General features: G+C 39.7%; 1 pseudogene; it reads right to left on the reverse strand.

Moving 5' to 3' along the window:
• Positions 1-599: 599 nt before the first annotated feature.
• Positions 600-8164, reverse strand: LOC149308925 (enhancer of filamentation 1-like; annotated as a pseudogene).
• Positions 8165-12019: the final 3855 nt, after the last annotated feature.

A 12019-nucleotide genomic window follows, 5' to 3' on the forward strand; every position in this document is an offset into this window, starting at 1 on the left:
TTAATATAAATCCCACCAGGAGTGGTGTAGGGATGACATTTTGGCTGAAATTATTTTTGTCACTTACATCAGTATAATGTTCCATTTATGCCAAAGTAAGATACTTTGGGGGAAATACCCAGAAGCAGCAGCAGCAAAGTGGAAGGAAAAACTGTCTCGGTCACAAGAGACAATTGCCCTGCACCTCATGAATCATTTAGGAGCTGGCACAGCAGCTTTCCCTTGAGAGAGGTGGCTGTTACTACCATCTTCCTTTCATCACACCACCAACAGCATTTCTACCCCTACTGTGCTACTGTGTGTCTCCATTGTGTTCTGATGCCAGTAAAATCTCTCTATGACAGTGTCAGGATCCAGTGCTAATCATTTGTCCCAAGAAGGAGTTGATGAAAAAGAAGATTCCTTTGATGTTGTGGGAGATGTGGACATGTTGCTCCTTGTGCTCCCTGTACTGGAAAAACACAACCTGTTCATCCCATCAGTGACATCCTGCAATTTTTAGTGCCCTGGCTGACTTGTGGAGGCACATCATATACACCTTCATTTCCTTCAGGATTTAAACTGTATGCAATTTCCAAGTGCTGTCCTGGGGATGGGACTCATCGTGGGGTGTCATAGACATCACGCTGGGGAGCAATCAGCTGTCCTACAAATTGAGTTGGGTGGCTCACTGGGACATCATATGGGCCTTGTTGGTGTGGTGTTAGGCCTGAGGAGGTGGGTAGGTTGCTAAAACATTTTTGTCCAGGATCTTCTGCAGCTGCTTTGGCCATGGGTGGAGGGGCATCGTACATACCCTCTGGTCTTGTTTCATGTTTTATGCATGCTGCTTAATCTGGTGAGCATTCTCTGGAATCATCTTTGCATGCTGGGGGGGGGGGAGGAATAGCATAGATCCCTTTTGAGGAAGGAACATCATAGATCCCTTAAGATTTCTCATCACTCATTTGAGTTGCTTGCCCAGGACCTTTAAAAGAGGTAGGGGGGACATCATAGATACCTTGGAGAGAGAGAGCTGGTGGGATGTCATAGGTATTCTTCTGCTATTTGGTAGGGAACTTGTAAACATAACCTTGTCCTGACCTGACTGGAGTTATTACTTCCACAGTTCAATTTATATGCATGTATGGTGATTTGTATTAGATATATGTTATGCATTGGAGACAGGAAACTTGAGGGGAAATGTATAACAACACAGGCACGAGAAACACTCACAGAAGTTCTAAATGCATTTATGAAACTAGGAAAAAAGGATGTGTTATAGGTATTACTCATTGCTTTTTTAAAAAATATATTAGTAGGAATTGTGAATATATGAAACAGCTAAAGCATGCACCTGATTTTCAGACATTTGATTCATCACTTGTTTGCTTATTAGAATATCTGGATGTGGTCCAATAACCAAAGATTGCAGGGCAACAGAACAACTTTACAAAATTTAAAATCTACCTACAAACAATACAGAGCAATCTACATTTGCATTTTAAAACAAAACTAATAGACCCTGGGTCTCTATAGGTTTGGTGAAGAACCAAATTTTAATCTGGTCCCAGAGTGTGACCAATGTCTCCCCCCCCCCCCCCTTTACACATAATTATATAGGTAAATACTTTTAGAGCTATCATCAAGAAAAATTCTTCCAATATTTCTGATGGGCAGGTGTGGGTCCAATGTGGGAGAAATCTTTGTAGGCATACATAATGAACACATTCCAAATATTGGCAATCTCATCTGTTGTTAATAATCCTTTGGAGGCTTGAATTTGGCAGGTTAATTTCTCCATGAGTGCAATTGTCCTTCCTCTATCAAGTCATTTTGAGAGATAAATTCCATCTAATGTCTAATGTCTATAACCAAATAACAGCAATCTCTAGACGTGCCGCTATCGGTGAAATTGATATTGAGCCTTTATGCTGTCACTTTATATTCCTTTCCATGAAAATGGAGAGCAGGAATACTCCCACAAATATGTATTTGTTGATTTGTCATTCTAGATATAAATTCTTGCCCTTCTTTCTATCATTTTTCAACTGGAAGGCAATCAAGCCACAGGTGGCTATAGGAAACAAGATTGCTGCAGCCCACCCAACAACCTGAAGGTAGTGCAATATTAAATTTGGAAGAGTGACATGGAGTAAGAAGTTTGTTGTTGTGTGCCTTCATGTCATTTCTGACTTATGCCAACCCTAAGAGGAACCTATCCTGGGATTTTCTTGGCAAGAGCTGTTCAGAGCAGGTTTGCTATTGTGTTCCCCTGAGGCTGAGAGATGTGACTTGCCAAGGGCACCAAATGGGTTTCATGGCTGAGATGGAAATTGAACTCTAATCTCCAGAACCATAGCCCAACACTCAAACCACATTAAGATACCAATGATGAATAAATGAGGTTGCTGTTATTTGGTTATTTAGACATTACATGGTTAATTAGGATTTTATATTGAATGGAAAATACAACTGGTTGCTCATGGTGGAATTTACTATCAAAGGATAAAGACCTTCTGCATCTGAAAAAGTGCACCACAGTGAGACATCCGGGCTGCATTCACACTAAAGAAACTATCTAGTTTGATACAACTATGGAGCTTGCCGCTCGGGCAAATAAGCCATTCTACCTCTTTCAGTTTCAGTTCTGAATCTGGGATGCCCCCAGATGTTCTCATAGCTAAATCACCACTGATCTAGGAGGGATGCTACCACTCAGATGCATCCCAGGCTGAAGCCTTGCTCAGCTGGCCAATATTTTAAGTCGGAAGCTTTGAAAAAGTGCTAGCTGAGTGAGGCTTTGACCCAGGATGTATCCAGGTAGTGGCATCTCACCTTGATTGGTGGTGATAACATCTGGGAGCATCCCAGATCCAGAACTGAAGCCAGAAGAGGTAAGCCGGCTTATTTGCCCAAACTATAAGCTCCTATAACTACCATGGTTCAGTGTGATGGAGTCCTGGGATTTCAGCTCTCTGACAGAGAAGGCTAAATGTGTCACAAAACTACAATAGCCAGAATTCCATAGCACTGAGCCAAAGCAGTTAAAGTTCTGTCAAGCTAAATTATTTCTGCAGTATGGATATAGCCCCAGATATCGTAAACTATTAGGTAATCCTCATAATGTGGCTTCTGGTGACTTTCCTCCCTTTAGTGTACCAAGTAAATTTCAGTCACCAGCTTTACTGGTATAGACATTGTCATAGTGCTCCATTCCTCTTCTATCAGACATTGCAGGAGACTGTGATCTTTGATAAAGACAATTAGCAGGGTATCAGCCAGCAATCTAAGAGGTGGTGATGGAGAGAAACCATTAAGCATGCATCCCAGCATGCTGAAAATGAATACTTTTAACACCTTTTCATCTGCAACAAAAACCCCAGTCCATTAGTGAGCAATCCACTAGGCTAGATTTTTGGAATTTTTGCTTCTTTCCTTATCTCCTAATTTTGTATCATCATGCCCAAAGAAGAGTTCTGGAGAACTCAAAAGTGTGCACAGGCTTTGTAACGCTTCAGTGTCCCCAATAACATGTATTACCCATCTCTGGTTTTTATTTTCTTTGTAGGGAGAAAAAAGCCAGAGCTAGTCATTTTGTCAGCAAAGGTATGATGAGGTAGCAAGAACAGATCAATATTTTTTTAGTGAACTAAGGGAGATTCATGCAGGAATCATCACTGATTATTAGATGAGAAACTTGACAAAATTAGTAGATAAGAAACTCAGCAAAACCACTGACTCTTATGGTAAGGAGCCACTGGTGATTGGTGTAATCATGAGGAAAAAACAGGCTTTGTGTTCCATTTGTTGTCCTTGTTTGTTTGTTTGTTTGTTTTTAGTGTGGGATGATTGGTGTAATACTGCACAGTTGGAAAATATGCTTTAAAAAAGCATTTTCTTCAGGGGAGTGTGAAAACCAATATCTAAACCAGTCATAGCCAGCACAAAACGTAGGGTCTTTCTTTTATGCCAGGAACAGATAAAGATGAACCTTCCTCTTCCAAGTTCACTTTAAATTCCATGCTGTCAGGGCCTGAAGATTGCTCTCAAACTCTTTCCACTTGTTGTTGTTGTTATATTTATATTTATTTATATCCCACTTCACCCCCAAAATTGGGACTCAAAGTGGCTAACAATTTCAAAGGACAATGCTATTCAACAATATACAATACAAAGAACAATACAGTTTAAAGCATACAAAAAGTGAGCACTAAAATAGAATTAAACTATTATAGAATTAAAGGGGCATCACTCGTTAAAAGAATAAAATGCAATTTAAAAGACAAAAGCAAATGAAAACAGTGCAATTTTTAACTTTTGGTTTTAAAAGCCTATCTGAATAAAAAAAAGTATTAGTTTGCCAAAGGAAGGACAACAAGGAGTCCTCTGCAGGGAGATCCAAAGACTAGAGGCAGCTACCAAGAAGGTCGTCTCTCATGTTTTCTACCAGACTTTTCTGATGGGAAATATAAGACACAATCACAATTCCTTCCAGTTTCATGTAACTTCTTGAAAATTGGTTCAGCAACACAGTAAAGAATGAAGTGGATTGTTGTTCAGTATTTTCCCTTGAATGCCCAAATAGCACAGTATGTTTCTGAAATATTGAACTCTTTGTGTCTGAGCAGCTGTGAGAAAGAAGACCTTTTTGTTACGAGAGAATAGGCTAGTTATGAAAAATTAACAGAGACAGAGGAAAAAGGGAACTGTCAGGAACCTGCTAGGGAAATGTTTGCCATTTCTTCCAACATTTTAGTCAGTAAACCTTGAAACATCCAGCATGTATGTAAACTGTGTTGAAGTGTTGTCAGCATAGCGTGCTTGCAGAGGATCAGGGATAAGAGATCTGAAATACTGTTACCAGAAATAATATGTCTTCTAGGATCAAACCTAAAATGCCTGCAAAAAACTCTCCTCTGCAAGTTATTTCAAATAGCAAGTGTGATCAAGGAAACAATATCTCCTGAATATTTCTCCCAGATATTGAGATATCTGAGTTTCACACCATATGATGTTTTTGTTTTTGTTTTTATAGGGGATTGCTTTTTGACAGTTGGATATGCAATAATGCTTAGGATGAAAACTTGAGGATAGACCTGCAGAGATATATGGCATTCTGTGTATGACTTGCAATGGAATTTAGCATCTGCTTGTATTCAATCAGTACTAAAATACTGATTGATTCACAACTGTTGAATTCTATTATGAGCCTGTTCTCAGAGTTGTTCTTGTTCTTGTGTGCTTCCAAGACATTAAGGGGTTTACTTGGCAAGTTTCTTCAGAGGTACTTTGCCATTGCCTTCCTCTGAAGCTGAAAGAGTATGACATGCCAAGGTCACCTAGTGAGTTTACATGGCCTAGTCAAGATTTGAACCCTGATCTCCAGAGTCATAGTCCAACACTCAGAACACTATGCCACACTCATGACATCTCAGACATATCATGACTTCTCAGACATATCTTAAAATCAGGGTAAGTTGGGAAGGCAGCATGGTCCCTGTGACAAATGGTGTTAAGCAAGGCTCCATTTCTTTTTAAACTTCTATTGAATGAAACTGTAGCATTCCTAAAGGGCAATTGTTATTTCCAAGTCAAAGAGGGATAAAATATAATCTCAGTCCTCTTTTATGCTGATGATGCCATTCTAATATCTATTGCTCAGGTAGGACTATGTTGATTGTTAAGGCAATTTAGTAATTACTGACAAAATTAACAGTTTTCTGTAAATTCTACCAAAACTAAGGATGTGGTATTTAGTAAATCTAACTGGAATATGAATGAAAACAATTTAGAACAAATCTCTCCATTTTAAGAGCCTTGGGTTATATTCCAACAAAGAGGGACTTGGTCTCTCCAAGTGCACAGTAATGTTTTACTGGTTGATAAGAATCTAAATGGTTTGCTGTGCTTTCATTGTACAATGGGGGCAAGCTTGTGCAATTGGCTTTAGAATTATATGACATTAGGATGTTACTATAATTGTTATATTGGCCCCCAGTATGGGCTGTGGCCAAATTGGATCTACTAGAAAGAGAGCCCAAATATACTTTCTGTCTCAGTTACCAGTAAAATGTCAACAATTCACATTGATCAGGGACTAATGTTGGTAAAAACTGAAGCTTGCTCTGTTCTATTGGCTAAATATTTAAGCAGACATCAGCATTTATATTGCCTGCAGCGGAGGAAATGAGCCCTACCTCTTTGAAACAAAAGACTGCTGCAAACATGGGGTTTTCAGTCCCTTTCTTATTGACCTTGCATTATGATAGAGCAAAGATAACCTTGCTACAACACCTTAAAGATATTGAATTGCAGTTCCAAATGTCTGATATAGCAAGCTGTTTATCAAACAAATTGCATGTGCATTTTGCTCCCTCCTCCTTTAATCTTCCAAAATATCTGATTGATCTACTCTCTTATTAAATGAGATTGGCTTTTCATAGGCAAAGCTAGGTGTCCTTCTCCTTCTCCTGGCAGATTTGACAGGGCACATCCAAGGTACTCCTAAAGGAGCTGGAGTCTGCTTTTGATCTCCCTATTGTTGACTAGGGTGGCATATGGTCACCTCTGGAGAAACTGAGTGTTTTATTGGGTGATTGTAACAAATATATAACTTTTACAAGTCCTAAATTCTTGAGCTTGGCCTTATGCTTGCATGCAAAAAAGGTTTGTAATATATCTGTATAATAGTTCTTTGTTAGTTAAAATAAAATTATGACTGACTGACAAAATAGTATGGTAAACTGTAGCTTCCAATAGGCATTTAGTCTGTCCTCGTGTACTTTTAAAAGTATAGTAAGGGGGGAAATTGACTGTGCCAAATTACAGAAGGGAAAGTGAAAGCTCCTTTAAGATTAAGAGTGGAATCTGTAGCAGATAGAACAGAGAAGTTTATTTAGATAGATGCAGTGCCAAGCAGAGTCTGGCATACACACTCACAGGAATTTTATAAAACCATGCAGTGGCAGCAGCTCAGCAACAACAGGCTGAGAATCATCCAAACTCAGCAATAATGAGTAAGCACTATTCCCAGAAATATGCAGCTCAGACATGTTCATTGTATCACACAGTCGTGTTCCAGCTGGTATCAACAGAATGCATCAGGATGTTTCAGGATGTTGGTCAGAATACCTTATATGTTTAACTTAAAATGTGGCCTTCTAAAGAGCTTATATCATTTTTAATGGCTATATCTTACTTTGGACTTCTTGTGCCTCTCTGATAGTTTCCTTGAATGTCATGCACAATATGACTAACACATAAAAATTTAGTCAATGCATCATGAGATTTCATACCTGAACAAATCAAAATAATTGAGAGATGATAAAAATCCTCTCTCTCTCTCTTTTTGTGGGGGTAATTGTAGAGGGAGGAATTCACTACCACCTTCACACATTGATCCCTACCCCCTTGAAATACACCTGTCTCTGGCTGCACCCCCAACACAGCCATGTATGACTGGTGGAGAGGGAGAGTTGGGTCAACAAGCATATCATTTGTCTCCCAATAATCAGATACACAATGATGAAGTTATCCTCTGGCACCTATCAGGGATCCTCCAGAAGGGATCCTGGAGAATGACATTGGGCAATTAATCCGGGCTGGAGCATTATGCCCTGGACAGGCCCCAAATTGACCATGATGGTGACCACATGCACCGAGCCAAATTTGGTGTGACACTGCATCATTGTGTATATAGGCCAGCCAGGCAGACACCACATTGGTCCCGCTGGCTCATCGCATGCTTTTGGAGCTTGGACATGTGTGTAACAAGGAGTCTGGGCGCCAGAAGAAGAAGTGGCAGCACACCAGCTCCTACCTGTGGTGATGTGGTAGGACAGGTCCCCACCCCAAAAAAAGGGCCATCCTTCCCCATTTTGCTTTCGTGGCTCTTGGCATGTGAATAACTGGATCAGGATGAATCAGAATTGATCCAGTTGTCCACATACCAAAAGAACTCGATGCCATTCTGGAGTTGCCAAGAAACACTGGGATTTTCCTCAACTTTGCTTAGTTCAGAACAAAATTGGGTTAAGGGCAGAGAAAGATGGATCCTACCTGGGAGTAGCACTACATCCTCAGGACTGCCAACACCAGCTTCAGTATAAGTATGGTGATTTTCACCAGTGCAGACAAGCCAATAGTCATTATGTGCCTGGTGTCTCAGCTGACTCTCACTCATCACCTGCCATTATTTGATGAAGCTAGGGAGCAGCAAGATATTAATGCATTTTAAGGGAGGGGAGGCAGGTGAGAAATTTATACTCCATATCCTAATGCTGAATCAGAAATGTTAAATTTTAGATTTCATGCTTGAATTCGACATTCAAATCCTAAAAGGCAACCTGAGACACTGCATAAAATTTCAGATATGCTGGAGAATTTTGTTTCCATTCTAGACATCTTTAATCAATCAAACAACCAATGACTTAAGCATAATATTCTAAATGCAACAGCAACTGACAATGTCTCTTTTCCTGAGAGCATGGACGATTTGCTCTTTACACTCTTGGTGAACTCCTCTTTATCAGACACCTGTAGGGAGCTGTAGGGATTATTAAATGTGATTGTTTCCCCTTTACTTTTCAAATGAAAAAGATCTAATATTCTACTGCTCATTGGAGAGCAAGAGTCCCCAAAGCCTTCAAGTTGTTTTGGTTTGAAAAGCACAGGAAAGCAAGCATACTGTGAAGACATGATATCACTGTAGGGGGTATCTACCAATTTCAAGGGAGGAAGAACTACTATTTTCTGAACTTGGTCATAAAAAACGCCATTAGCGCAAGAAAACAAAACAAAAGCTTATTACCTTTGGAAATCCTTGGAATAGCAACACATAACTTGTATTTCAAGGATATCATGACACCTCCAGACTCTTAGTTTCCAAACTTGAATGAGAAGGATTCTAAATTCAGAGCACCTAACCTTGACTGTCTACAGTAGCAGATATGTATAGATATATAGATACATACACATACGCATGCACACACACACCTACAGATACATCTTTGCTTCTTTGCTTGTTTTTGTTTCAGTACACTTCCCTCAAGTCATAAAAGGAGCTCTTTGCATGTTGTTAGTGGATGTATGCACATGTTCATTATGTGCAAAACATGCTAGTGTCAGCCAGCTAAGCCAGTACAACAACCTCTAGTAGAAGGCACACTAGAAGGTATCCAATCTACTAGGCATGCTCTGGAAATATCCCCCTACTACCATATGCAGCATCATTGAATTTTACCTGTCAGACTACTGGTACAATACAGCAAAAAATCATCTCTTCAAGAAACCTGCCATTTCATTATCATTGTATCTGATCATGTTGTTGTATGCCTTCAAATCATTTCTGATTTATTGTGATCCAAAGGCGAACCTATCACAGTATTTTCTTGTCAGAATCTGTTCAGATGGGGTTTGCCCTTGTCTTCCTCTGAGGCTTAGAGAGTATGGTTTCCACATGATCCCCCAATACATTTCCATAGTTGATTGGGGATTCAAACCCTGGCCTCCCAGTGTCCTAGAGTTATAGAATCAAGGGCCATCAGGTCCAACCCCCTGCCATGCAGAAATACACAATCAAAGCACCCCCAAGACATGGCCATCCAGCCTCTGTTTATAAACCTCTGAAGACACCACTATACTCCAAGGCAGAATATTCCACTGTCCAACAACTCTTAATGTTAAGAAATTCTTCCCAACATTGAGGTGGAATCTCTTTTCTTGTAGTTTGAATCCAATGCTTCAGGTCCTATTCCATGGAGTGCAGAAAACAAACTTGTTCCATCTTCAGTATGACATCCTTTCAAATATTTAAATGTCACTATCATGTTGCCTCTTAATCTTCTCTTCTCCAGGTTAAACTTACCCAGCTCCCTAAGCCACTCATAGGACATGGTTCCCAGACCTTTCACCATTTTGGTCATCCTCCTCTAAACGCTAACACTCAAACCACCACACCACACTGGCTCTCATCTGATCATTACCTATAGTTTAATCTGGTAAGCTGTGAGGTGTTCTATACTTGCAACCTGATTCAAGAAGACGGAAGCATCTAATGTTCTTACTTAAGACTGATGTTTCTGCCTCTTCCCTTCCACCAAGTGTTGCTGGATGCATGTCTAATCACCAACTGCAATTCTTCAACTCTAGAATTGGAAGTACTGTACTGAAAAAAAGCATGCTCAAAAACCAGAAGGACACTACAGGGTCAAAAGGAAGCATGAAAAAGATAAAGCACTCAAGAGCTCTGAAGAATTGTTTTGGCTTCTTGAAAAACAGAAAACTTTATTTGGTCTAATACCCAAACTCCCCCATGCAATTAGTCATCTGAAATTTGGTTGGGTTGTGTACTTTGTGTAGAGAGGAAGGAGAGGTTATGCAGCCGGGGGAAATGGAGTTGTAGACTTTTTGCTTTCCCAATGCTGCTGAATGGGGAAAGAAGAGTAATTCTGATTTCCAAATATCAATTTAAATGTACTGTCCAGATCAAATTGGATTACATCAGGATCATTCATGTCTATATCAAGGAAAATTCTGCTCAAAACAATGCTGGAGCAGAATCACAGAATGAGGCTCTGAACTGAATCAGGGGCCCCTTGCACAGTCCTAATCATTATATTAAAACTATCATCATCGCCACCACCTCCACTGCCACACTGAAAGAAAGAAAAAAGACTAAACATACACATTCAAATAATTAAAGTGTGGTTTGCACTTGATTCCAGAGTTTGCGATACCATGACATACAGAACTGGTACTGCAGGTTGCTTGCTAAGACAAAGGTTAAGGGTTATGGGGGGGGGGGGAAACAAATGAAAAGAATCTGTGAAGTTTTCACTATATATCTGGATTATATAAAGTAAGACTTTTAAAAAATAGAAATCCACTTGTATTCAGTGCTGCATGCAACATTGGTTTTGCAGGGGGAAAACCCGCTGACCTAATTAGCGCCACTGGAAGAATGACAGGAAAGCCACGCAAGACAAAAATAGGATGTTTTGTTTTTTGCCGGTGCATTTGTTTCATGGGTGAAGGAATTTCACTGGTATACCCCCAAGGCAGGTTGACATTTTTGACCAGATACAAGGCTATTGATCATTGTATTACAGTTCATGAAAGGTCCAAATATTTTAACTCCAATTGAGAAGACAGTATTACGAATTCAAGTCAAGCATATCATTTGTAAATGCCACTGAATATTTACCTCTTGAATAAATCATCAGTTTAAAAGAGAAACAAAACTTTATTGGGTCTTTCTTTCCTTTTCCTTCTTTATAGAAAGATGTCAACATGGTACAGAAATGCAGACAATTGGAAATTATCAAATTAGCTCAATGTTTGTTGGCTCTGAAAGAATAAAGGGGAAAGCATGAGCACAACAGAAACCAACCTGGAAATAAAAAAGAAACAGATGGAAAATATACCAGAGACAAAATGATTGGACTGAAACTCAACCTTTGACAAAGGAAGTCTTCTAAAGAAAGAAGTCTTCATGTTGCTCCAGGGGTGAATCTACAATGTAGAAATAGTGCAGTTTGACACTACTTTAAGTGTTGAAGCTCTGTCCTATGGAATCATGGGATTTGTTTTGCAAGGTCTTTAGCCTTCTCTATCAAAGAGTAGTGGTACTTCACAAATCTACAAATCCCAGGATTCTGTAGAGTGGGGCCATGGTAGTTAAAGTGGTGTCAAACGGTACTATTTCTATAGTGTAGATACACCCTTAGCTGGTACTGAGACATGTTTGTCCTTCTATCTCAGTTGAAAGATCACTGACCATGTTTCTGAACAGCACAACACAAAACAACACAGGGAGACTTGCCCAAAGTTCTGATCTTGTCTTACAAGCCAACCAACACTGGACCTCTAAACCTACCAATGTCCATCTTCCTTGGTTCCTCACCTCTTGCTGGTAATGGAAATTACAATGGAATAGGAAACATTCCATCATGTGCCTTCTGACATTCATCTTCTCTCCTAGAAGGTAAACATGCCCAGTTCCTTCAATATCAGTGAAGATAACATGAAGTAGAAGTAT

This window comes from Sceloporus occidentalis, unplaced genomic scaffold, assembly GCF_023333645.1.
Source record: "Sceloporus occidentalis isolate IW3139 unplaced genomic scaffold, rSceOcc1.0.p SCAF_8, whole genome shotgun sequence".
Classification (NCBI taxonomy): Eukaryota; Metazoa; Chordata; class Lepidosauria; order Squamata; family Phrynosomatidae; genus Sceloporus; species Sceloporus occidentalis.